A 24,329-nucleotide genomic window follows, 5' to 3' on the forward strand; every position below is an offset into this window, starting at 1 on the left:
ATGCTGCCAAACCTCGCAAGTTCTCCACTCCAAACGAGTATTATAAATCAATATACGCTGACGTGTGTGACACAGTAAAATCATGTGTTAAACAAAGATATGAATCTACAGGACTACAAAAAGTAACAGCCGTAGAGAAAGAATGCATCTCAGCTGTGAACAGTTGCACAGCAAACTTTGAGCAAACGCGAGAATTCGTTCGCCAAGATTTGGATGCCGAAAGGCTCTCCTTACACCTGTCCATGCTTGGTGATATCGCCAAACAGAAGAAAGTTGTTCTAACTACCATGCGTGACATAAGGAAATTTCTTTTGGAAGACAGCACCCTCCAGGAGTTTCTGCCTGAAGTTGCCAAATTCATGATGCTCCTCCGCACTGTACCAGTGACGACAGCCACAGCCGAAAGGTCATTCAGTGCTCTTCGCCGACTGAAGACATATTTGAGATCTACAATGGGGCAGAAGAGACTAAGCACCTTAGCGGTACTCCACATACATCAAACTGTGCTTGATAATTTGGAACTGAGACCGCTCGTTAATGAGTTCATAAAGAATAACCCAGTCCGTAGAGCAACTTTTGCTTTATTTTGAAATCATTTAAAAAGTAAAATATTGTAGCAAGAACAAAAAAGTAAAACTATTTTCCTGCGATTTGTGTTAGCATTTATGTAAGTAATTAAATAAAACTGTTAAATTTTGTAAATATTCGATATTTTTATGGGTACGTCAACACTAAGGTTATTTGCCCCGTCACATGTCCTTTCATTACAGGTCTGTTGGAGACATTAAAACACACCCATGCCCTTACTGGGACTCGAACCCGAGACCTCCGGATCAAAGCGAGTTGAGTCGACCACCCAACACGGCCGGCATAACACTGTTAGGTTGGCCTCTTAATGAAAATACATACTTTTCAATAAAAAAATGTTAATTGTTGTCTAAAAAACAAATGAGCAGACACAAAAACAAATAGACTTTGAAACATTTTCTAACGTTTTTCATGTTACATTTCATTTGCATGAGAACTATAATAGCTGCTTAAAAACTGCTATACGAAGACGTAATTTTTATTTTTAAAAAAGGGAGGGAGTGAGTCATTCATTCATTTATTTCAGTGATCAGAGCCCCCCCAATAATTTTGACAAGTCGGCGCCCCTGCCCCCAACTACAATTTGTAGATGCATTTTTTCGGTTTAAAAATGTATACCGAAGCTCAAAAATTGTGAAACGTGTAGAGTTGAATTTCAAGGAGAATACAGGAAGGGGGCACCCGGGTTTCAACCGAGGACCTCTCGATCTGCAGTCGAATGCTCTACCGCTGAGCTATACCCCCAACTACAATTTGTAAATGCATTTTGTCGGTTTAAAAATGTACACCGAATCTCAAAAATTGTGAAGTGTGTAAAGTTTAATTTCAAGGAGAAAATAGGAAGGGGGCACCCGGGTTTGAACCGAGGACCTCTCGATCTGCAGTCGAATGCTCTACCACTGAGCTATACCACCAACTACACTTTGTAGATGCATTTTGTCGGTTTTAAAATTTATACCGAAGCTCAAAAATTGTGAAACGTGTAGAGTTTAATTTCAAGGTGAATACAGGAAGGGGGCACCCGGGTTTGAACCGAGGACCTCTCGATCTGCAGTCGAATGCTCTAACGCTGAGCTATACCCCCAACTACAATTTGTAAATGCATTTTGTCGGTTTAAAAATGTACACCGAATCTCAAAAATTGTAAAGTGTGTAAAGTTTAATTTCAAGGAGAAAATAGGAAGGGGGCACCCGGGTTTGAACCGAGGACCTCTCGATCTGCAGTCGAATGCTTTACCACTTTTTTTTTTTTTTTTTTTTTAAAGGAAAGCCCCTATGCGGAAGCTTCCCCCATCACACTTCATTCACTCATATCATTTCATTCATATTTCAATTTCAAGACTTTTCAGGACAGACAATCACAAACATCCATGGCCGAGCCGGGAATCGAACCCGGGACCCCTGGCGTCGTAGCGCGATGTGCTAACCACTCCGCCACAGGAGCCGCCCTCCACTGAGCTATACCGCCAACTACACTTTGTAGATGCAGTTTGTCGGTTTAAAAATGTATACCCAAGCTCAAAAATTGTGAAGCGTGTAAAGTTTAATTTCAAGGAGAAAATAGGAAGGGGGCACCCGGGTTTGAACCGAGGACCTCTCGATCTGCAGTCGAATGCTCTACCACTGAGCTATACCCCCAACCAAAATTTGTAGATGCATTTTGTCGGTTTTAAAATTTATACCGAAGCTCTAAAATTGTGAAACGTGTAGAGTTTAATTTCAAGGTGAATACAGGAAGGGGGCACCCGGGTTTGAACCGAGGACCTCTCGATCTGCAGTCGAATGCTCTACCGCTGAGCTATACCCCCAACTACAATTTGTAAATGCATTTTGTCGGTTTAAAAATGTATACCTAAGCTCAAAAATTGTGAAGTGTGTAAAGTTTAATTTCAAGGAGAAAATAGGAAGGTGGCTCCAGGGTTTGAACCGAGGACCTCTCGATCTGCAGTCGAATGCTCTACCACTGAGCTATATGCCCAACTACACTTTGTAGATGCAGTTTTTCGGTTTTAAAATTTATACCGAAGCTCAAAAATTGTGAAACGTGTAGAGTTTAATTTCAAGGTGAATACAGGAAGGAGGCACCCGGGTTTGAACCGAGGACCTCTCGATCTGCAGTCGAATGCTCTACCGCTGAGCTATACCCCCAACTACAATTTGTAAATGCATTTTGTCGGTTTAAAAATGTATACAGCAGCTCAAAAATTGTGAAGCGTGTAAAGTTTAATTTCATGGTGAATACAGGAAGGGGGCACCCGAGTTTGAACCGAGGACCTCCCTATCTGCAGTCGAATGCTCTACCACTGAGCTATACCCCCAACTGCAATTTGTAGATTAGATGCATTTTGTCAATTTAGAAATGTATACCGAAACTCAAAAATTGTGAAGCGTGTAAAGTTTAATTTCAAGGAGAAAATAGGAAGGCGGCACCCGGGTTTAAACCGAGGACCTCTCGAACTGCAGTTGAATTCTCTACCACTGAGCTATACCCACAACTACAATTTATTCATTAGATGCATTTTGTTAGTTTAAAAATGTATACCGAAGCTCAAAAATTGTGAAGCGTGTAAAGTTTAATTTCAAGAAGAAAATAGGAAGGGGGCACCCGGGTTTGAATCGAGGACCTCTCGATCTGCAGTCGAATTCTCTATCACTGAGCTATACCCCCAACTACACTTTGTAGATGCATTTATATATATATATATATATATATATATATATATATATATATATATATATATATAACCCATAGCTCTACAGCCCGATGAGGGTCTTGGCTTACCTACCGACTTCCGGTCTCCCTCCCACACTGTTCCTCCGTCACCTGTTGTAGCGTGGAGATCTTAGACCAGTATTGAAGTGTCGGGGGTTCAGCCCGACGAGCCCCCAGCCGTTGCAGGTCTTCTCGATCGGGTTACGCTCACTCACTCGGAGCTTCCCAATTTCCTCACGATGGTGGGTTGCCACTGGCCCTATACGTAGGCCGAATAAATTCCGACCAGAGCCGGATTCGAACCTACGCCGTCCCGCAGCGATTTGTAGATGCATTTTGTCGGTTTAAAAATGTATACCGAAGCTCAAAAATTGTGAAGCGTGTAAAGTTTAATTTCAAGGAGAAAATAGGAATGGGGCACCCGGGTTTGAACCGAGGACCTCTCGATCTGCAGGCGAATGCTCCACCACTGAGCTATACCCCCAACTGCAATATGTAGATTAGATGCATTTTGTCAGTTTAGAAATGTATACCGAAGCTCAAAAATTGTGAAGCGTGTAAAGTTGAATTTCAAGGAGAAAATGGGAAGGGGCACCCGGGTTTGAACCGAGGACCTCTCGATCTGCAGTCGAATGCTCTACCACTGAGCTATACCCCCAACTACAATTTGTTGATTAGATGCATTTTGTTTGATTAAAAATGTATACCGAAACTCAAAAATTGTGAATCGTGTAAAGTTTAATTTCAAGGAGAAAATAGGAAGGGGGCACCTGGGTTTGAACCGAGGACATCTCGATCTGCAGTCGAATGCTCTACCAGTGAGCTATACCCCCAACTACACTTTGTAGATGCTTTTTGTCGGTTTAAAAATGTATATCGAAGCTCAAAAATTGTGAAGCGTGTAAAGTTTAATTTCATGGAGAAAATAGGAAGGGGGCACCCGGGTTTGAATCGAGGACCTTTCGATTAGCTGCCGAATTCTCTTCCACTGAGCTATACCCCCAACCATAGGCGCCGACTCCATGGGGCTTGGTGGGGCTCGAGCCCCCCCAATGTTAACGATGTGGGGGCAGAGCCCCCCCAAAATAATTTTGCTTAAGAAGATCTAATGTATTATTTTGCTTCTCTTCTAAAGTTTACTCTGACTTGTGCCACATGAACTTAACTTTAAATACACATTTGAAATGTTCTAGACCATCAACTTTGGAGGGCTGAGACTGCTAAACCATCAACTTTGGGAGGGCTATGACCGGAGACAGCAAAACACATAACTTATTACTATATACTAAGTACATAATTTTGAGTATTGTTATCATTTTTACTATAAAGAGTTTCAAAATAACGAGGTGATATGACAATTATACCAGTATGTTGTTTAGTGAATTCTGAACAATTTGAGGTGATAAACACGACTTTCAGGCAATATTGATATGTACGATATTTAGTTATCCTCGAAATATCTTCCTCTAGTCCAAAGAATAAGGGGAAAATAATTCTAGTCTTTGAGTTTATTTAACACTGGCTTGTAGTAAAGTACGCAATCAAAGCTTATGAAAAGTCTGTGTTAAGAAAGCGGAAACGGCTATGATCAAAGGCATTATTGCTAAAGCACGGCGAACACATTTGAATGGAAAACGATATGCCGCTATTTGTTGTGCTTATCGGCAGAGAACCGCAACACTTAGTAGGCGGGGTGGGGTTCATTGTTTCAATCTAAAACGTATGCCGCCGGTTGCAAAGCTAGTGTTTCAATAATTAAATCGCTTCCACCATTCATCCCATGCCGACTGAGGACCGACTTTTGTGCATTGGATGATATCTACGAGAACGTACTGGCACAACTGACTGATCGTTCTCTAGTTTAGAACGCACAGAGCATTTTCATGCGTTGGTCTTCTTACGTGTTTCTTGCTTATGTGTTAACTGAAAACTTTCGTGATGGATAAATATATTGTGAAAAAGCCACGCTTGGTATTGCCTGAGGATAAGAAGGCAGAAGCCTCCCCCCCGGTTCTTCCCGCGTTGTCAGCTTCGACCTCCACTGCGAGCGGCTCAGAATCAGGTAAGAAGACGTTTACTAGTAAGGGTAGGACGTTTCAAAAATCATGGATGGCGTCATTCGCCTGGATGCAATGGGATGCCTCCATTGACAAGGTATTTTGCAAGACATGCAAAGAAGCAGACGCCAATGGACTACTACAATTTAGCACTAAGAAGGAGGATGTTTTTATTTCTGTTGGGTTTTGTAACTGGAAAAAGGCCCTTGAAAAATTTCGGGCGCATGAAAATACCATAGCCCATAAGGAAGGTTTAATGAAGCTGGCGACTTTCTCCAAACCAAGTGTAGCAGTACAGTTAAACGAGCAGTTGAACAGTGACATGAAGAATGCACGCTCGGCCCTTATGGCTATTTTCACAACGTTGAGATTCCTTTGTCGCCAGGGATTAGCAATCCGCGGACATGAAGACCTAAGTTCAAATTTTCAGCAGCTGTTGCATTACGAAAAGACGATGTGCATGAACTAGGGGAGTGGATGGGACGTTCGGGCTACAGATGGCTCTCACATGACATTCAGAACGAGATCATTGATATATTAGGGAGATCTGTTTTGCGCTCCGTGGTAGCAGATATTAAAAGTCGGGAATATTTTGCTATTATGGTTAACGAAACTTGTGACATATCCATCCGTGAACAATTAACATTCTGCATTCGAACTGTGAATGAAAATTTTGATATTTTTGAGGAATTCATGGGCTTTTACGAGATTCCGAACACTGAGGCCAAAACTCTTTTTGACGTTGTAAAAGACATTCTGGTGCGTCTGGACTTGCCCATACAGAATCTGAGGGGACAGTGTTACGATGGTGCCTCTTGTATGAGGGGAAGATTTAAAGGGCTGCAAAAGTTAGTTACAGATCTGCAGCCACAGGCTATTTATGTACATTGTGCAGCTCATTGCTTGAACTTGGCAGTTGAGGACACCTTGCGTCACATTTCCTGTATCAGAGACATAATGAATTTAGCCAACGACTTGTTAAAGACTGTTAGGGAATCCCCTAAAAGAATGCAAATATTTAGGAATATTATTGATGTGAACGAGAAGACTGGCCATACTGGACTGCGACCACTTTGCCCTCATCGGTGGACGTTGAGAGCCTCCAGTATCCAACAGATCTTAAAGAACTATGAAAACCTTCTCAATGTTTTTGAGAAATTTTCTGAAGAAGATTCTACTGACGCAGCATCAAAATGTGCTGGATACCTTGAGATCATGCTTCACTTCAAGACATTTTTCTTTCTCTCCCTCTACTGCCATGTGATGGGTCCAATAGAAGAGATAAACTGTAAGATTCAGTCTCCACGGATTGGTGCTACAGAAGTGGAATCAAAACTAAAATACTTGACTGACATCTTTCAAGAAAAGCGAATGTGTTTTGAGCAGTTCTGGCAGAAATGCACAGAGGGCAAACCCAGCCTCGTTGATGATCCAGAATTGCCCCGGCAACGTCACGTTCCTAAGAGACTTGAAAATCCTGATGCTGCCAAACCTCGCAAGTTCTCCACTCCAAACGAGTATTATAAATCAATATACGCTGACGTGTGTGACACAGTAAAATCATGTGTTAAACAAAGATATGAATCTACAGGACTACAAAAAGTAACAGCCGTAGAGAAAGAATGCATCTCAGCTGTGAACAGTTGCACAGCAAACTTTGAGCAAACGCGAGAATTCGTTCGCCAAGATTTGGATGCCGAAAGGCTCTCCTTACACCTGTCCATGCTTGGTGATATCGCCAAACAGAAGAAAGTTGTTCTAACTACCATGCGTGACATAAGGAAATTTCTTTTGGAAGACAGCACCCTCCAGGAGTTTCTGCCTGAAGTTGCCAAATTCATGATGCTCCTCCGCACTGTACCAGTGACGACAGCCACAGCCGAAAGGTCATTCAGTGCTCTTCGCCGACTGAAGACATATTTGAGATCTACAATGGGGCAGAAGAGACTAAGCACCTTAGCGGTACTCCACATACATCAAACTGTGCTTGATAATTTGGAACTGAGACCGCTCGTTAATGAGTTCATAAAGAATAACCCAGTCCGTAGAGCAACTTTTGCTTTATTTTGAAATCATTTAAAAAGTAAAATATTGTAGCAAGAACAAAAAAGTAAAACTATTTTCCTGCGATTTGTGTTAGCATTTATGTAAGTAATTAAATAAAACTGTTAAATTTTGTAAATATTCGATATTTTTATGGGTACGTCAACACTAAGGTTATTTGCCCCGTCACATGTCCTTTCATTACAGGTCTGTTGGAGACATTAAAACACACCCATGCCCTTACTGGGACTCGAACCCGAGACCTCCGGATCAAAGCGAGTTGAGTCGACCACCCAACACGGCCGGCATAACACTGTTAGGTTGGCCTCTTAATGAAAATACATACTTTTCAATAAAAAAATGTTAATTGTTGTCTAAAAAACAAATGAGCAGACACAAAAACAAATAGACTTTGAAACATTTTCTAACGTTTTTCATGTTACATTTCATTTGCATGAGAACTATAATAGCTGCTTAAAAACTGCTATACGAAGACGTAATTTTTATTTTTAAAAAAGGGAGGGAGTGAGTCATTCATTCATTTATTTCAGTGATCAGAGCCCCCCCAATAATTTTGACAAGTCGGCGCCCCTGCCCCCAACTACAATTTGTAGATGCATTTTTTCGGTTTAAAAATGTATACCGAAGCTCAAAAATTGTGAAACGTGTAGAGTTGAATTTCAAGGAGAATACAGGAAGGGGGCACCCGGGTTTCAACCGAGGACCTCTCGATCTGCAGTCGAATGCTCTACCGCTGAGCTATACCCCCAACTACAATTTGTAAATGCATTTTGTCGGTTTAAAAATGTACACCGAATCTCAAAAATTGTGAAGTGTGTAAAGTTTAATTTCAAGGAGAAAATAGGAAGGGGGCACCCGGGTTTGAACCGAGGACCTCTCGATCTGCAGTCGAATGCTCTACCACTGAGCTATACCACCAACTACACTTTGTAGATGCATTTTGTCGGTTTTAAAATTTATACCGAAGCTCAAAAATTGTGAAACGTGTAGAGTTTAATTTCAAGGTGAATACAGGAAGGGGGCACCCGGGTTTGAACCGAGGACCTCTCGATCTGCAGTCGAATGCTCTAACGCTGAGCTATACCCCCAACTACAATTTGTAAATGCATTTTGTCGGTTTAAAAATGTACACCGAATCTCAAAAATTGTAAAGTGTGTAAAGTTTAATTTCAAGGAGAAAATAGGAAGGGGGCACCCGGGTTTGAACCGAGGACCTCTCGATCTGCAGTCGAATGCTTTACCACTTTTTTTTTTTTTTTTTTTTTTTTTTTTAAAGGAAAGCCCCTATGCGGAAGCTTCCCCCATCACACTTCATTCACTCATATCATTTCATTCATATTTCAATTTCAAGACTTTTCAGGACAGACAATCACAAACATCCATGGCCGAGCCGGGAATCGAACCCGGGACCCCTGGCGTCGTAGCGCGATGTGCTAACCACTCCGCCACAGGAGCCGCCCTCCACTGAGCTATACCGCCAACTACACTTTGTAGATGCAGTTTGTCGGTTTAAAAATGTATACCCAAGCTCAAAAATTGTGAAGCGTGTAAAGTTTAATTTCAAGGAGAAAATAGGAAGGGGGCACCCGGGTTTGAACCGAGGACCTCTCGATCTGCAGTCGAATGCTCTACCGCTGAGCTATACCCCCAACTACAATTTGTAAATGCATTTTGTCGGTTTAAAAATGTATACCTAAGCTCAAAAATTGTGAAGTGTGTAAAGTTTAATTTCAAGGAGAAAATAGGAAGGTGGCTCCAGGGTTTGAACCGAGGACCTCTCGATCTGCAGTCGAATGCTCTACCACTGAGCTATACCCCCAACTACACTTTGTAGATGCAGTTTTTCGGTTTTAAAATTTATACCGAAGCTCAAAAATTGTGAAACGTGTAGAGTTTAATTTCAAGGTGAATACAGGAAGGAGGCACCCGGGTTTGAACCGAGGACCTCTCGATCTGCAGTCGAATGCTCTACCGCTGAGCTATACCCCCAACTACAATTTGTAAATGCATTTTGTCGGTTTAAAAATGTATACAGCAGCTCAAAAATTGTGAAGCGTGTAAAGTTTAATTTCATGGTGAATACAGGAAGGGGGCACCCGAGTTTGAACCGAGGACCTCCCTATCTGCAGTCGAATGCTCTACCACTGAGCTATACCCCCCAACTGCAATTTGTAGATTAGATGCATTTTGTCAATTTAGAAATGTATACCGAAACTCAAAAATTGTGAAGCGTGTAAAGTTTAATTTCAAGGAGAAAATAGGAAGGCGGCACCCGGGTTTAAACCGAGGACCTCTCGAACTGCAGTTGAATTCTCTACCACTGAGCTATACCCACAACTACAATTTATTCATTAGATGCATTTTGTTAGTTTAAAAATGTATACCGAAGCTCAAAAATTGTGAAGCGTGTAAAGTTTAATTTCAAGAAGAAAATAGGAAGGGGGCACCCGGGTTTGAATCGAGGACCTCTCGATCTGCAGTCGAATTCTCTATCACTGAGCTATACCCCCAACTACACTTTGTAGATGCATTTATATATATATATATATATATATATATATATATATATATATAACCCATAGCTCTACAGCCCGATGAGGGTCTTGGCTTACCTACCGACTTCCGGTCTCCCTCCCACACTGTTCCTCCGTCACCTGTTGTAGCGTGGAGATCTTAGACCAGTATTGAAGTGTCGGGGGTTCAGCCCGACGAGCCCCCAGCCGTTGCAGGTCTTCTCGATCGGGTTACGCTCACTCACTCGGAGCTTCCCAATTTCCTCACGATGGTGGGTTGCCACTGGCCCTATACGTAGGCCGAATAAATTCCGACCAGAGCCGGATTCGAACCTACGCCGTCCCGCAGCGATTTGTAGATGCATTTTGTCGGTTTAAAAATGTATACCGAAGCTCAAAAATTGTGAAGCGTGTAAAGTTTAATTTCAAGGAGAAAATAGGAATGGGGCACCCGGGTTTGAACCGAGGACCTCTCGATCTGCAGGCGAATGCTCCACCACTGAGCTATACCCCCAACTGCAATATGTAGATTAGATGCATTTTGTCAGTTTAGAAATGTATACCGAAGCTCAAAAATTGTGAAGCGTGTAAAGTTGAATTTCAAGGAGAAAATGGGAAGGGGCACCCGGGTTTGAACCGAGGACCTCTCGATCTGCAGTCGAATGCTCTACCACTGAGCTATACCCCCAACTACAATTTGTTGATTAGATGCATTTTGTTTGATTAAAAATGTATACCGAAACTCAAAAATTGTGAATCGTGTAAAGTTTAATTTCAAGGAGAAAATAGGAAGGGGGCACCTGGGTTTGAACCGAGGACATCTCGATCTGCAGTCGAATGCTCTACCACTTTTTTTTTTTTTTTTTTTTTTTATTTAAAGGAAATACCCCCTACACGGAGGTATCCCCCACCATTCACTCTTTTTATCACTTTTACACTTTTCAATTCTTACATTTTTCTTTCTTTCTTATCTACTGGACGAACACAAATACCCATGCCTTACCCGGGACTCGAACCCAGAACCCCTGGCGTTGTAGCGCGCTCTGCTAACCACTTCGCCACAGGAGCCGCCCTCCACTGAGCTATACCCCCAACTACACTTTGTAGATGCTTTTTGTCGGTTTAAAAATGTATATCGAAGCTCAAAAATTGTGAAGCGTGTAAAGTTTAATTTCATGGAGAAAATAGGAAGGGGGCACCCGGGTTTGAATCGAGGACCTTTCGATCAGCTGCCGAATTCTCTTCCACTGAGCTATACCCCCAACCATAGGCGCCGACTCCATGGGGCTTGGTGGGGCTCGAGCCCCCCCAATGTTAACGATGTGGGGGCAGAGCCCCCCTAAAATAATTTTGCTTAAGAAGATCTAATGTATTATTTTGCTTCTCTTCTAAAGTTTACTCTGACTTGTGCCACATGAACTTAACTTTAAATACACATTTGAAATGTTCTAGACCATCAACTTTGGAGGGCTGAGACTGCTAAACCATCAACTTTGGGGGGGCTATGACCGGAGACAGCAAAACACATAACTTATTACTATATACTAAGTACATAATTTTGAGTATTGTTATCATTTTTACTATAAAGAGTTTCAAAATAACGAGGTGATATGACAATTATACCAGTATGTTGTTTAGTGAATTCTGAACAATTTGAGGTGATAAACACGACTTTCAGGCAATATTGATATGTACGATATTTAGTTATCCTCGAAATATCTTCCTCTAGTCCAAAGAATAAGGGGAAAATAATTCTAGTCTTTGAGTTTATTTAACACTGGCTTGTAGTAAAGTACGCAATCAAAGCTTATGAAAAGTCTGTGTTAAGAAAGCGGAAACGGCTATGATCAAAGGCATTATTGCTAAAGCACGGCGAACACATTTGAATGGAAAACGATATGCCGCTATTTGTTGTGCTTATCGGCAGAGAACCGCAACACTTATTAGGCGGGGTGGGGTTCATTGTTTCAATCTAAAACGTATGCCGCCGGTTGCAAAGCTAGTGTTTCAATAATTAAATCGCTTCCACCATTCATCCCATGCCGACTGAGGACCGACTTTTGTGCATTGGATGATATCTACGAGAACGTACTGGCACAACTGACTGATCGTTCTCTAGTTTAGAACGCACAGAGCATTTTCATGCGTTGGTCTTCTTACGTGTTTCTTGCTTATGTGTTAACTGAAAACTTTCGTGATGGATAAATATATTGTGAAAAAGCCACGCTTGGTATTGCCTGAGGATAAGAAGGCAGAAGCCTCCCCCCCGGTTCTTCCCGCGTTGTCAGCTTCGACCTCCACTGCGAGCGGCTCAGAATCAGGTAAGAAGACGTTTACTAGTAAGGGTAGGACGTTTCAAAAATCATGGATGGCGTCATTCGCCTGGATGCAATGGGATGCCTCCATTGACAAGGTATTTTGCAAGACATGCAAAGAAGCAGACGCCAATGGACTACTACAATTTAGCACTAAGAAGGAGGATGTTTTTATTTCTGTTGGGTTTTGTAACTGGAAAAAGGCCCTTGAAAAATTTCGGGCGCATGAAAATACCATAGCCCATAAGGAAGGTTTAATGAAGCTGGCGACTTTCTCCAAACCAAGTGTAGCAGTACAGTTAAACGAGCAGTTGAACAGTGACATGAAGAATGCACGCTCGGCCCTTATGGCTATTTTCACAACGTTGAGATTCCTTTGTCGCCAGGGATTAGCAATCCGCGGACATGAAGACCTAAGTTCAAATTTTCAGCAGCTGTTGCATTACGAAAAGACGATGTGCATGAACTAGGGGAGTGGATGGGACGTTCGGGCTACAGATGGCTCTCACATGACATTCAGAACGAGATCATTGATATATTAGGGAGATCTGTTTTGCGCTCCGTGGTAGCAGATATTAAAAGTCGGGAATATTTTGCTATTATGGTTAACGAAACTTGTGACATATCCATCCGTGAACAATTAACATTCTGCATTCGAACTGTGAATGAAAATTTTGATATTTTTGAGGAATTCATGGGCTTTTACGAGATTCCGAACACTGAGGCCAAAACTCTTTTTGACGTTGTAAAAGACATTCTGGTGCGTCTGGACTTGCCCATACAGAATCTGAGGGGACAGTGTTACGATGGTGCCTCTTGTATGAGGGGAAGATTTAAAGGGCTGCAAAAGTTAGTTACAGATCTGCAGCCACAGGCTATTTATGTACATTGTGCAGCTCATTGCTTGAACTTGGCAGTTGAGGACACCTTGCGTCACATTTCCTGTATCAGAGACATAATGAATTTAGCCAACGACTTGTTAAAGACTGTTAGGGAATCCCCTAAAAGAATGCAAATATTTAGGAATATTATTGATGTGAACGAGAAGACTGGCCATACTGGACTGCGACCACTTTGCCCTCATCGGTGGACGTTGAGAGCCTCCAGTATCCAACAGATCTTAAAGAACTATGAAAACCTTCTCAATGTTTTTGAGAAATTTTCTGAAGAAGATTCTACTGACGCAGCATCAAAATGTGCTGGATACCTTGAGATCATGCTTCACTTCAAGACATTTTTCTTTCTCTCCCTCTACTGCCATGTGATGGGTCCAATAGAAGAGATAAACTGTAAGATTCAGTCTCCACGGATTGGTGCTACAGAAGTGGAATCAAAACTAAAATACTTGACTGACATCTTTCAAGAAAAGCGAATGTGTTTTGAGCAGTTCTGGCAGAAATGCACAGAGGGCAAACCCAGCCTCGTTGATGATCCAGAATTGCCCCGGCAACGTCACGTTCCTAAGAGACTTGAAAATCCTGATGCTGCCAAACCTCGCAAGTTCTCCACTCCAAACGAGTATTATAAATCAATATACGCTGACGTGTGTGACACAGTAAAATCATGTGTTAAACAAAGATATGAATCTACAGGACTACAAAAAGTAACAGCCGTAGAGAAAGAATGCATCTCAGCTGTGAACAGTTGCACAGCAAACTTTGAGCAAACGCGAGAATTCGTTCGCCAAGATTTGGATGCCGAAAGGCTCTCCTTACACCTGTCCATGCTTGGTGATATCGCCAAACAGAAGAAAGTTGTTCTAACTACCATGCGTGACATAAGGAAATTTCTTTTGGAAGACAGCACCCTCCAGGAGTTTCTGCCTGAAGTTGCCAAATTCATGATGCTCCTCCGCACTGTACCAGTGACGACAGCCACAGCCGAAAGGTCATTCAGTGCTCTTCGCCGACTGAAGACATATTTGAGATCTACAATGGGGCAGAAGAGACTAAGCACCTTAGCGGTACTCCACATACATCAAACTGTGCTTGATAATTTGGAACTGAGACCGCTCGTTAATGAGTTCATAAAGAATAACCCAGTCCGTAGAGCAACTTTTGCTTTATTTTGAAATCATTTAAAAAGTAAAATATTGTAGCAAGAACAAAAAAGTAAAACTATTTTCCTGCGATTTGTGTTAGCATTTATGTAAGTAATTAAATAAAACTGTTAAATTTTGTAAATATTCGATATTTTTATGGGTACGTCAACACTAAGGTTATTTGCCCCGTCACATGTCCTTTCATTACAGGTCTGTTGGAGACATTAAAACACACCCATGCCCTTACTGGGACTCGAACCCGAGACCTCCGGATCAAAGCGAGTTGAGTCGACCACCCAACACGGCCGGCATAACACTGTTAGGTTGGCCTCTTAATGAAAATACATACTTTTCAATAAAAAAATGTTAATTGTTGTCTAAAAAACAAATGAGCAGACACAAAAACAAATAGACTTTGAAACATTTTCTAACGTTTTTCATGTTACATTTCATTTGCATGAGAACTATAATAGCTGCTTAAAAACTGCTATACGAAGACGTAATTTTTATTTTTAAAAAAGGGAGGGAGTGAGTCATTCATTCATTTATTTCAGTGATCAGAGCTCCCCCAATAATTTTGACAAGTCGGCGCCCCTGCCCCCAACTACAATTTGTAGATGCATTTTTTCGGTTTAAAAATGTATACCGAAGCTCAAAAATTGTGAAACGTGTAGAGTTGAATTTCAAGGAGAATACAGGAAGGGGGCACCCGGGTTTCAACCGAGGACCTCTCGATCTGCAGTCGAATGCTCTACCGCTGAGCTATATCCCCAACTACAATTTGTAAATGCATTTTGTCGGTTTAAAAATGTACACCGAATCTCAAAAATTGTGAAGTGTGTAAAGTTTAATTTCAAGGAGAAAATAGGAAGGGGGCACCCGGGTTTGAACCGAGGACCTCTCGAACTTCAGTCGAATGCTCTACCACTGAGCTATACCACCAACTACACTTTGTAGATGCATTTTGTCGGTTTTAAAATTTATACCGAAGCTCAAAAATTGTGAAACGTGTAGAGTTTAATTTCAAGGTGAATACAGGAAGGGGGCACCCGGGTTTGAACCGAGGACCTCTCGATCTGCAGTCGAATGCTCTAACGCTGAGCTATACCCCCAACTACAATTTGTAAATGCATTTTGTCGGTTTAAAAATGTACACCGAATCTCAAAAATTGTAAAGTGTGTAAAGTTTAATTTCAAGGAGAAAATAGGAAGGGGGCACCCGGGTTTGAACCGAGGACCTCTCGATCTGCAGTCGAATGCTTTACCACTTTTTTTTTTTTTTTTTTTTTTTTTTTAAAGGAAAGCCCCTATGCGGAAGCTTCCCCCATCACACTTCATTCACTCATATCATTTCATTCATATTTCAATTTCAAGACTTTTCAGGACAGACAATCACAAACATCCATGGCCGAGCCGGGAATCGAACCCGGGACCCCTGGCGTCGTAGCGCGATGTGCTAACCACTCCGCCACAGGAGCCGCCCTCCACTGAGCTATACCGCCAACTACACTCTGTAGATGCAGTTTGTCGGTTTAAAAATGTATACCCAAGCTCAAAAATTGTGAAGCGTGTAAAGTTTAATTTCAAGGAGAAAATAGGAAGGGGGCACCCGGGTTTGAACCGAGGACCTCTCGATCTGCAGTCGAATGCTCTACCACTGAGCTATACCCCCAAATACAATTTGTTGATTAGATGCATTTTGTCGATTTTAAAATGTATACCGAAGCTCAAAAATTGTGAAGCGTGTAAAGTTTAATTTCAAGGAGGAAATAGGAAGGGGGCACCCGGGTTTGAATCGAGGACCTCATGATCTGCAGTCGAATGCTCTACCACTTTTTTTTTCTTTTTTTTTTTAAAAAAAAAAGGAAAGCCCCCTAAGCGGAAGCTTCCCCATCACATTCACTCATATCATTTCATTCACATTTCTATTTCAGGACTTTTCAGGACAGACAATCTCAAATATCCATGCCTTACCCGGGACTCGAACCCGGAACCCCTGGCGTTGTAGCGCGCTCTGCTAAACACTTCGCTACGGAGGTCGACACCACTGAGCTATACCCCCAACTACAATTTGTTGATTAGATGCATTTTGTTAGATTAAAAATTTATACCGAAACTCAAAAATTGTGAAGCGTGTAAAGTTTAATTTCAAGGAGAAAATAGGTAGGGGGCACCCGGGTTAGAACCGAGGTCCTCTCGATCTGCAGTCTTCCTGTATTCACCTTGAAATTAAACTCTACACGTTTCACAATTTTTGAGCTTCGGTATAAATTTTAAAACCGACAAAATGCATCTACAAAGTGTAGTTGGGGGTATAGCTCAGTGGATTGGGCGGCCCCTGTGGCGGAGTGGTTAGCACATCGCGCTACGACGCCAGGGGTCCCGGGTTCGATTCCCGGCTCGGCCATGGGTGTTTGTGATTGTCTGTCCTGAATAGTCTTGAAATTGAAATATGAATGAAATGATATGAGTGAATGAAGTGTGATATGGGAAGCTTCCGCATAGGGGCTTTCCTTTAAAAAAAAAAAAAAAAAAAAAAAAAAAAAGTGGTAGAGCATTCGACTGCAGGTCGAGAGGACCTCGGTTCAAACCCGGGTGCCCCCTACCTATTTTCTCCTTGAAATTAAACTTTACACGCTTCACAATTTTTGAGCTTCGGTATACATTTTAAAATCGACAAGATGCATCTAATCAACAAATTGTAGTTGGGGGTATAGCTCAGTGGTAGAGCATTCGACTGCAGATCGAGAAAATAGGAAGGGGGCACCCGGGTTTGAACCGAGGACCTCTCGATCTGCAGTCGAATGCTCTACCACTGAGCTATACCCCCAACTACACTTTGTAGATGCATTTTGTCGGTTTTAAAATTTATACCGAAGCTCAAAAATTGTGAAACTTGTAGAGTTTAATTTCAAGGTGAATACAGGAAGGGGGCACCCGGGTTTGAACCGAGGACCTCTCGATCTGCAGTCGAATGCTCTACCACTTTTTTTTTTTAATAAGTTTTATTTCACTATTCTGTTTACATCGATGGATTTTTTTTCCTACATGTATACATACAGTTACATTACATCCAGATATTTACCAAAATATTGTGACAATCGGACATTTTGTTTATTTGATTGTTTCCATCTAGATCTTTTAAGATACATTGTATATAGGGTGATATTTGGTTCAAACTTTTTGCTATATATATAATATACTGTATGTGCTATTAGCCACACAATGGCATTTTGTTTCTTCACAGGGAAATATTTGAAGTCTGGTAATATACAAATTTTTGCTTGAAAGCATTGTGGCGATATACGACATATTTTGGCAAGGCACATAAGGAGAAAGGCCCAAATTTCTGAAATTCCTTTACATGCAGTGAGGCGATGTTCATTTGTATCCACCTCTCCGCATTGTCTACACTCATTTGTTGGTAGTCTTTTTATTTCATTTAGTCGAACATTTGTTGGAACTAGATCATGCACCAGGGTATACCACAAACGTCGTATGTCCGTTGTCAAGGAAAGGCTTGTGGAGATTTTGCCATACATTTGACCAAATAACATTAGGAAATTTTTTCTCTATTCGACTCTGCTGCAAAATAAGTTGTCGTTGAAAATGTTCTTACAAATATTTTGACAGAGTATTTTCCTTCAAGTCCATGGGAAACTCCACATAACTCCATTCTTGTACAAAATTTCGTACATACATAGGGCTCTTTGTTAGTCGAGACAAGTTGGGTGGATTTTGCGGTGGAAACGTATCGGTAAATATACGCAACCACATTGATGTAATCGACCGTTCAATTAAGTATAATTTATAATTTCTAGCTAAAAATAGGGACTTACATTTATTTTCAATATTCCATAAATTCTAGACCACCTGTCATTTGTGTTTGGCACATGATCGGGAATGGTACCCGAAAAAAATGTCCGTACCACATGAACCATCCCACAGCAGACTTTATTTGTCGGAGATATTGCTGTGTGATTGGCAACACTTGAGCGACATAATTTAATTTACTAAAAATAAAATTGTGTAGGAACCAAACACGCTGAATTAAATTGAGTTGTCTTCCTCTCATTTGATAACACTGTAACCTGATTTCGCTTACAATTTTCGCCCAGTTTAGATCCAGCATTCTGGATTCATTAGTATGAAAAGTAATGCCCAATATTTTGAGTTCGTTTACATATTTTATCCCTATGTCCGGATTGTCTTGCTTCCAGTTGCCAACAGGTAAAGCCTTTGATTTTGTCATGTTAACTTCCGCTCCATTGGCAGAACAATACAAACACATTGCATTCAGTATATTTTGGAGCTGGGTTGTTGTTGTTACACAAGCTGATAAATCGTCTGCGAATGTAAACACTTGCGTTTCAAGGAAAGCCCTCGCTGCGGGTGGGGCTCGGCACTGAATATATCGAAGTAGCGGGTCCAAGGTCAAAGCGAAGAGAAGCATACTCAAGGGGCACCCCTGGCGAATGGATCTCGTCACGTGTATTGCAGGAGTCACGAATCCATTGATAAGAAGACGGGAGGTTGCCTTTCTATAGAAACTTTGCAAAACAGATATAAAGGCTTCACTGAAGCGATAGGCTCGAAGTACTTCAAACAAATATTGGTGAATTACAAGATCAAAAGCTTTTGTGAAATCAAAGGATAGTATACAAGCTGCGGTTTGTTGCATTTCATAATAATACATTATATCACGTATACCCGCCACCGTAGAAAATATATTTTGAGTTTTACTGACACATGTTTGCCGTGAACTGAGTAAGGAAGATAATATAGGTTTCAGTCTATTAGCCAAGACTTTGGCCATAATCTTATAATCACAGTTTAACAAAGTAATGGGCCTAAAGTCAGTCACTGCACTCGGACGCGTTTTTTTGGCAATCAGTACAATTATACCTTCATTTTGAAGCACGCATTCGTTTCGAAATGCATCTTGTATTATCTTGACCAATTCATGTTTCATAACATAAAAAAAACGTATATAAAATTGGTAGCCTATGCCATCGTTGCCAGGAGTGCGCTTAACGTTACAAGTACGCAGTGCTTCATACACCTCATCGACAGTGACGTCACTGTCTAACAAAGTTCTGTCTTCGTCCGTCAAAAAATTATTTACCGATGTGAGCAATTGTTGTACAGCCAATTGATCTACTTCTTTACCAGTATACAAATTATTATAATACGTGTAAAACGCCTGTGATATACCTTGTTGAGTTCTATGTGTATCTCCGCCGGAATCGACAATATTGTTTATCAAAAGAGCTCGCTTTTGTTTTTGTGTGTGAACATAGTGAAATAAAGAGGTTCGTTCATCTTGCAAGGATGACGCATGAGTAGTTCTTATCTTTATACCCTCCAAGTGATGCCGTTGCAACGTAAGGATTTGTGCTTTGTATTTTTGTATCTGTGGATAATGTTCGGTGACATCAGGTCGCATACATAACTCATGTAAACATTTGTAATAGAAGTTCAACATTAAGTTCCGGTCACGTGCACTTTCTTTCCCTAGCCATCGAAAATAGGATTTAATTCGAGGTTTTACGTATTTTACCCACCACGTATTGTAATCAGTATAGTGTTTTTGTTGCCGGCACCAATACTTCCATTTTTCTTCAAACATTTCATTAACATTAGGCTGTTGAAGTAGGGCAGAGTTCATTTTCCAATAGGACGGACCCCAAACTAATTTAGATTCTTGTAGATTAATACTCATTCTGATTGCTATATGATCTGAAAAAGGTACCGGCAAAGCATCTATTGTCGTCACATATTTTATAGTATGACCAAGTGTATAGAATCTGTCCAGTCTAGAACCTGCTTTGTTATTGAAATAGGTAAACACTATGTCCTTTCGTTTTTCGGTCCAGATATCCTTCAGCTGTAAATCGCTGATTAAGGTCGTTAAAGCTAAACTATTTTGAAACTTTCCTATACAATCACATGATCGCAGCACTTGATTAAAATCACCACCTAGGATGATACACGAATCATTATTTGGAAGTAAGTATACGATCTCAGCCTGGTAAAATTGTTCTCTCTTCCATCTGTTTTGCTGTCCGGAGGGGGCGTAGATATTAACAAAAGTATAACGTTGACTTTGAAAACTAATTCCCCTCCCATCGACTAATTTCTTTACATTTTTTATTTCTATACCACTTTTGATTATAATTGCCGTCCCTCTCCCGCTTGTCCCCAAGTTTGCAATAGCCTCGTACCCATACAGGAAGTTAAAATCTACAATACAAACTTCCTGCAAGTATAAAATGTCAATCGAGTGGATTGGGACAAAGTCCGCAAGCAATTTGCATTTCACTGGCGTCAGGATCCCATTGATGTTAAGGGTACAAAGACGAGTGCTGTAATTCATGCACAATAAGATATTATAAAAAACTGTATATAAGAATACCACGTAAATGTGCATTTTTGGTGCTCAATTACACTAAAGTAAGTATTAGTCCGAAGTGTTTTCAGAATGATGATAATCGTTCATGTGCATGACACAATTTACACTATTTTTTCTACCTGTTATTATATCGATATTCATCTTGTAACTCTCTAACATGTAATACATAACATTACACTGTATACACTAGGAAAGTACACAAATTTATGTCGCGCACTACACTCGTAAATCACTCTCATCTCAAAACATAAACAAACATTTCTCCTTACACTAACTACCTAATGGAGGGGGGGAAGGCGATCTGAACCCACATCTACTTAACATTTCACTTTTGTTGGGTCTTCCTGCTGTGTGTGACAGACTGCTGGCTTAGAAACATCCTGGTACATTTCTTTTTCTTACCTTCTGTTACCGCTTTCAGTCGTGAACTTGTGCGTTTTTTTCTATTTCGTTGACCTTTGTCCATAACTTGCTTATCATCTGTGGATTCCTCTTCAGTTTGGGAGTCATCTCCTGATACCATTTCTTGCGATTGTGACGAGGGAAGGGGGGGAGCAATTTTAGGTTGGTCATTTTGTCCACTCACGTTTCCTTCTGCTAGTTTCAAGGTCGTTGTGTGCGAGGAAGCGCCTGGCAGGGAAAGCTCATGACCTGCCTGGCTCTTTTCACCTTCCGATACACAGCTGTTCGCGGGGAGGGGAGGGGCTATCTTATCACTAATCGAGGCTTCAGGCGTGACCTGGTAGTTACTCGAAAGTTCCTCGCGTTCAACTTCTGCTACCCATGTCGAATTTTGACTTTCTGTTGTTAACAAATGGGAAGTTTCCTTTGCTGCTCTCTCTGATGAAACTTTGTTCGTCGGAGGATCCAGTGGCGTCTGTGCGGCACCTTCGGGTTCTTTTACATCTGGGTTCTTTGGGGATTCTTTCATTTCTATGTCCAGGGTTGTCTTGGGTACTTGAAAACTTGTAGGCTGGTATGGCAGTGGTTGTTCTGCTGCATCAATATTGATTGGTGATCGGTGGGTGGCTTCCGCATATGTGGAGGCTGTCCTTCTTCCTGGTTTTCTACGCTTATCGCAACAATTTGAGAGATGTTCTGTAGATTCACATATCCTGCACGTAATCTTTTGACCATAGTACGTTACCCAATATCGATCACCTTTGATAGTGATGTACGATGGAATTGGTTTTTTAAGCGTCATGCGAATTCGCTTTGTACCGGTACGCGTAGGGTATATATGTTCATCCGTGTATTTTTCATCGTCAACATATTTCACATCACCATATGTTGTCAGTGTCTGTTGTAGAACGTCCATTGGAAGTTCCATAAGAACTACATGTACATTCACAATTACGCTATTTTGATCCGCCCATTCCAGTTTTACCTCATGCTCCCCATTGTCATCAGTGTATACTAATGTGCCTCCCGATCGTAATATTATCTGCTCGCCTAACACTCGCGATATTAACTTTATAAACACACACTTTCGATATTGATCGATTTCAATACTAAGCACTTGATCTTCTGTTAGTGACAAATTCTGCTGTATCCACCGATGCAGTTGTATCGATGTTGGTTTTTGTCGCACATTCGTGAAAAACAAATTTCACAATATTCACTCGCCGTACAGACATGGTTCAGAACACAGAAGGTAGACTTAACCGGAATTTCACTCGCTTGCACGTAAATGCTCGACACGGACCGCACGTAGAGACGATGCACCGCGTGCCAGTGCTGGCAGCGAACTCTACCACTGAGCTATACCCCCAACTACACTTTGTAGATTCAGTTTGTCGGTTTAAAAATGTATACCGAAGCTCAAAAATTGTGAAGCGTGTAAAGTTTAATTTCATGGAGAAAATAGGAAGGGGGCACCCGGGTTTGAACCGAGGACCTCTCGATCTGCAGTCGAATGCTCTACCACTGAGCTATACCCCCCAACTGCAATTTGTAGATTAGATGCATTTTGCCAATTTAGAAATGTATACCGAAGCTCAAAAATTGTGAAGCGTGTAAAGTTTAATTTCAAGGAGAAAATAGGAAGGCGGCACCAGGGTTTGAACCGAGGACCTCTCGATCTGCAGTTGAATTCTCTACCACTGAGCTATACCCCCCAACTGCAATTTGTAGATTAGATGCATTTTGTCAATTTAGAAATGTATACCGAAGCTCAAAAATTGTGAAGCGTGTAAAGTTTAATTTCAAGGAGAAAACAGGAAGAGGGCACCCGGGTTTGAACCGAGGACCTCTGGATCTGCAGTTGAATTCTCTACCACTGAGCTATACCCACAACTACAATTTGTTGATTAGATGCATTTTGTCCGTTTAAAAATGTATACCGAAGCTCAAAAATTGTGAAGCGTGTAAAGTTTAATTTCAAGGAGAAAATAGGAAGGGGGCACCCGGGTTTGAACCGAGGACCTCCCGATCTGCAGGCGAATGCTCCACCACTGAGCTATACCCCCAACTGCAATATGTAGATTAGATGCATTTTGTCAGTTTAGAAATGTATACCGAAGCTCAAAAATTGTGAAGCGTGTAAAGTTTAATTTCAAGGAGAAAATGGGAAGGGGCACACGGGTTTGAACCGAGAACCTCTCGATCTGCAGTCGAATGCTCTACCACTGAGCTATACCCCCAACTACAATTTGTAGATTAGATGCATTTTGTTAGATTAAAAATGTATACCGAAGCTCAAAAATTGTGAATCGTGTAAAGTTTAATTTCAAGGAGAAAATAGGAAGGGGGCACCCGGGTTTGAACCGAGGACATCTCGATCTGCAGTCGAATGCTCTACCACTTTTTTTTTTTTTTTTTTTTTCAATAAAGCGCGCAATGTTCACGCTCGTCAAAAATTTTGTGACGCCTCACTTGGCGTCACGCTGTGTGTGTGTGATCACTGAGCTATACCCCCAACTACAATTTGTTGATTAGATGCATCTTGTCGGTTTTAAAATGTATACCGAAGCTCAAAAATTGTGAAGCGTGTAAAGTTTAATTTCAAGGAGAAAATAGGAAGGGGGCACCCGGGTTTGAATCGAGGACCTCATGATCAGCAGCCGAATTCTCTTCCACTGAGCTATACCCCCAAACTACAATTTGTAGATGCATTTGGTCGGTTTAAAAATGTATACCGAAGCTCAAAAATTGTGAAGCGTGTAAAGTTTAATTTCAAGGAGAAAATAGGAAGGGGGCACCCGGGTTTGAACAGAGGACCTCTCGATCTGCAGTCGAATTCTCTATCACTGAGCTATACCCCCACTACACTTTGTAGATGCATTTATATATATATATATATATATATATAACCCATAGCTCTACAGCCCGATGAGGGCCTTGGCTTACCTACCGACTTCCGGTCTCCCTCCGACACTGTTCCTCCGTCACCTGTTGTAGCGTGGAGATCTTAGACCAGTATTGGAGTGTCGGGGGATCAGCCCGACGAGCCCCCAGCCGTTGCAGGTCTTCTCGATCGGGTTACGCTCACTCACTCGGAGCTTCCCAATTTCCTCACAATTGTGGGTTGCCACCGGCCCTATACGTAGGCCGAATAAATTCCGACCAGAGCCGGATTCGAACCTACGCCGTCCCGCAGCGATTTGTAGATGCATTTTGTTGGTTTA

At 41.4% G+C, this 24,329-nt stretch overlaps 24 non-coding genes across 24 annotated transcripts; all 24 read right to left on the reverse strand.

Moving 5' to 3' along the window:
• Nucleotides 1-1,260: 1,260 nt before the first annotated feature.
• On the reverse strand, nucleotides 1,261-1,332 carry TRNAC-GCA (transfer RNA cysteine (anticodon GCA)). Its single transcript has one exon. It is a non-coding gene; the product is annotated as a tRNA-Cys (tRNA).
• A 98-nt stretch (nucleotides 1,333-1,430) lies between these two features.
• On the reverse strand, nucleotides 1,431-1,502 carry TRNAC-GCA (transfer RNA cysteine (anticodon GCA)). Its single transcript has one exon. It is a non-coding gene; the product is annotated as a tRNA-Cys (tRNA).
• A 98-nt stretch (nucleotides 1,503-1,600) lies between these two features.
• On the reverse strand, nucleotides 1,601-1,672 carry TRNAC-GCA (transfer RNA cysteine (anticodon GCA)). The gene has a single exon. It is a non-coding gene; the product is annotated as a tRNA-Cys (tRNA).
• A 482-nt stretch (nucleotides 1,673-2,154) lies between these two features.
• TRNAC-GCA (transfer RNA cysteine (anticodon GCA)) lies at nucleotides 2,155-2,226 on the reverse strand. The gene has a single exon. It is a non-coding gene; the product is annotated as a tRNA-Cys (tRNA).
• Nucleotides 2,227-2,324: 98 nt separating this feature from the next.
• On the reverse strand, nucleotides 2,325-2,396 carry TRNAC-GCA (transfer RNA cysteine (anticodon GCA)). Its single transcript has one exon. It is a non-coding gene; the product is annotated as a tRNA-Cys (tRNA).
• Nucleotides 2,397-2,664: 268 nt separating this feature from the next.
• On the reverse strand, nucleotides 2,665-2,736 carry TRNAC-GCA (transfer RNA cysteine (anticodon GCA)). Its single transcript has one exon. It is a non-coding gene; the product is annotated as a tRNA-Cys (tRNA).
• A 98-nt stretch (nucleotides 2,737-2,834) lies between these two features.
• TRNAC-GCA (transfer RNA cysteine (anticodon GCA)) lies at nucleotides 2,835-2,906 on the reverse strand. Its single transcript has one exon. It is a non-coding gene; the product is annotated as a tRNA-Cys (tRNA).
• A 981-nt stretch (nucleotides 2,907-3,887) lies between these two features.
• TRNAC-GCA (transfer RNA cysteine (anticodon GCA)) lies at nucleotides 3,888-3,959 on the reverse strand. Its single transcript has one exon. It is a non-coding gene; the product is annotated as a tRNA-Cys (tRNA).
• Nucleotides 3,960-4,062: 103 nt separating this feature from the next.
• TRNAC-GCA (transfer RNA cysteine (anticodon GCA)) lies at nucleotides 4,063-4,134 on the reverse strand. Its single transcript has one exon. It is a non-coding gene; the product is annotated as a tRNA-Cys (tRNA).
• Nucleotides 4,135-8,098: 3,964 nt separating this feature from the next.
• TRNAC-GCA (transfer RNA cysteine (anticodon GCA)) lies at nucleotides 8,099-8,170 on the reverse strand. Its single transcript has one exon. It is a non-coding gene; the product is annotated as a tRNA-Cys (tRNA).
• A 98-nt stretch (nucleotides 8,171-8,268) lies between these two features.
• Nucleotides 8,269-8,340, reverse strand: TRNAC-GCA (transfer RNA cysteine (anticodon GCA)). The gene has a single exon. It is a non-coding gene; the product is annotated as a tRNA-Cys (tRNA).
• A 98-nt stretch (nucleotides 8,341-8,438) lies between these two features.
• Nucleotides 8,439-8,510, reverse strand: TRNAC-GCA (transfer RNA cysteine (anticodon GCA)). The gene has a single exon. It is a non-coding gene; the product is annotated as a tRNA-Cys (tRNA).
• Nucleotides 8,511-8,999: 489 nt separating this feature from the next.
• Nucleotides 9,000-9,071, reverse strand: TRNAC-GCA (transfer RNA cysteine (anticodon GCA)). Its single transcript has one exon. It is a non-coding gene; the product is annotated as a tRNA-Cys (tRNA).
• A 98-nt stretch (nucleotides 9,072-9,169) lies between these two features.
• Nucleotides 9,170-9,241, reverse strand: TRNAC-GCA (transfer RNA cysteine (anticodon GCA)). The gene has a single exon. It is a non-coding gene; the product is annotated as a tRNA-Cys (tRNA).
• Nucleotides 9,242-9,339: 98 nt separating this feature from the next.
• TRNAC-GCA (transfer RNA cysteine (anticodon GCA)) lies at nucleotides 9,340-9,411 on the reverse strand. Its single transcript has one exon. It is a non-coding gene; the product is annotated as a tRNA-Cys (tRNA).
• A 98-nt stretch (nucleotides 9,412-9,509) lies between these two features.
• On the reverse strand, nucleotides 9,510-9,581 carry TRNAC-GCA (transfer RNA cysteine (anticodon GCA)). The gene has a single exon. It is a non-coding gene; the product is annotated as a tRNA-Cys (tRNA).
• A 970-nt stretch (nucleotides 9,582-10,551) lies between these two features.
• Nucleotides 10,552-10,623, reverse strand: TRNAC-GCA (transfer RNA cysteine (anticodon GCA)). Its single transcript has one exon. It is a non-coding gene; the product is annotated as a tRNA-Cys (tRNA).
• Nucleotides 10,624-14,991: 4,368 nt separating this feature from the next.
• TRNAC-GCA (transfer RNA cysteine (anticodon GCA)) lies at nucleotides 14,992-15,063 on the reverse strand. The gene has a single exon. It is a non-coding gene; the product is annotated as a tRNA-Cys (tRNA).
• A 268-nt stretch (nucleotides 15,064-15,331) lies between these two features.
• Nucleotides 15,332-15,403, reverse strand: TRNAC-GCA (transfer RNA cysteine (anticodon GCA)). Its single transcript has one exon. It is a non-coding gene; the product is annotated as a tRNA-Cys (tRNA).
• Nucleotides 15,404-15,891: 488 nt separating this feature from the next.
• On the reverse strand, nucleotides 15,892-15,963 carry TRNAC-GCA (transfer RNA cysteine (anticodon GCA)). The gene has a single exon. It is a non-coding gene; the product is annotated as a tRNA-Cys (tRNA).
• A 1,086-nt stretch (nucleotides 15,964-17,049) lies between these two features.
• On the reverse strand, nucleotides 17,050-17,121 carry TRNAC-GCA (transfer RNA cysteine (anticodon GCA)). The gene has a single exon. It is a non-coding gene; the product is annotated as a tRNA-Cys (tRNA).
• A 5,451-nt stretch (nucleotides 17,122-22,572) lies between these two features.
• Nucleotides 22,573-22,644, reverse strand: TRNAC-GCA (transfer RNA cysteine (anticodon GCA)). The gene has a single exon. It is a non-coding gene; the product is annotated as a tRNA-Cys (tRNA).
• Nucleotides 22,645-23,099: 455 nt separating this feature from the next.
• TRNAC-GCA (transfer RNA cysteine (anticodon GCA)) lies at nucleotides 23,100-23,171 on the reverse strand. The gene has a single exon. It is a non-coding gene; the product is annotated as a tRNA-Cys (tRNA).
• Nucleotides 23,172-23,273: 102 nt separating this feature from the next.
• TRNAC-GCA (transfer RNA cysteine (anticodon GCA)) lies at nucleotides 23,274-23,345 on the reverse strand. The gene has a single exon. It is a non-coding gene; the product is annotated as a tRNA-Cys (tRNA).
• Between the last annotated feature and the right edge of the window lie 984 nt (nucleotides 23,346-24,329).

This window comes from Lepisma saccharinum, chromosome 9 (assembly GCF_977018435.1).
Source record: "Lepisma saccharinum chromosome 9, izLepSacc3.1, whole genome shotgun sequence".
Classification (NCBI taxonomy): Eukaryota; Metazoa; Arthropoda; class Insecta; order Zygentoma; family Lepismatidae; genus Lepisma; species Lepisma saccharinum.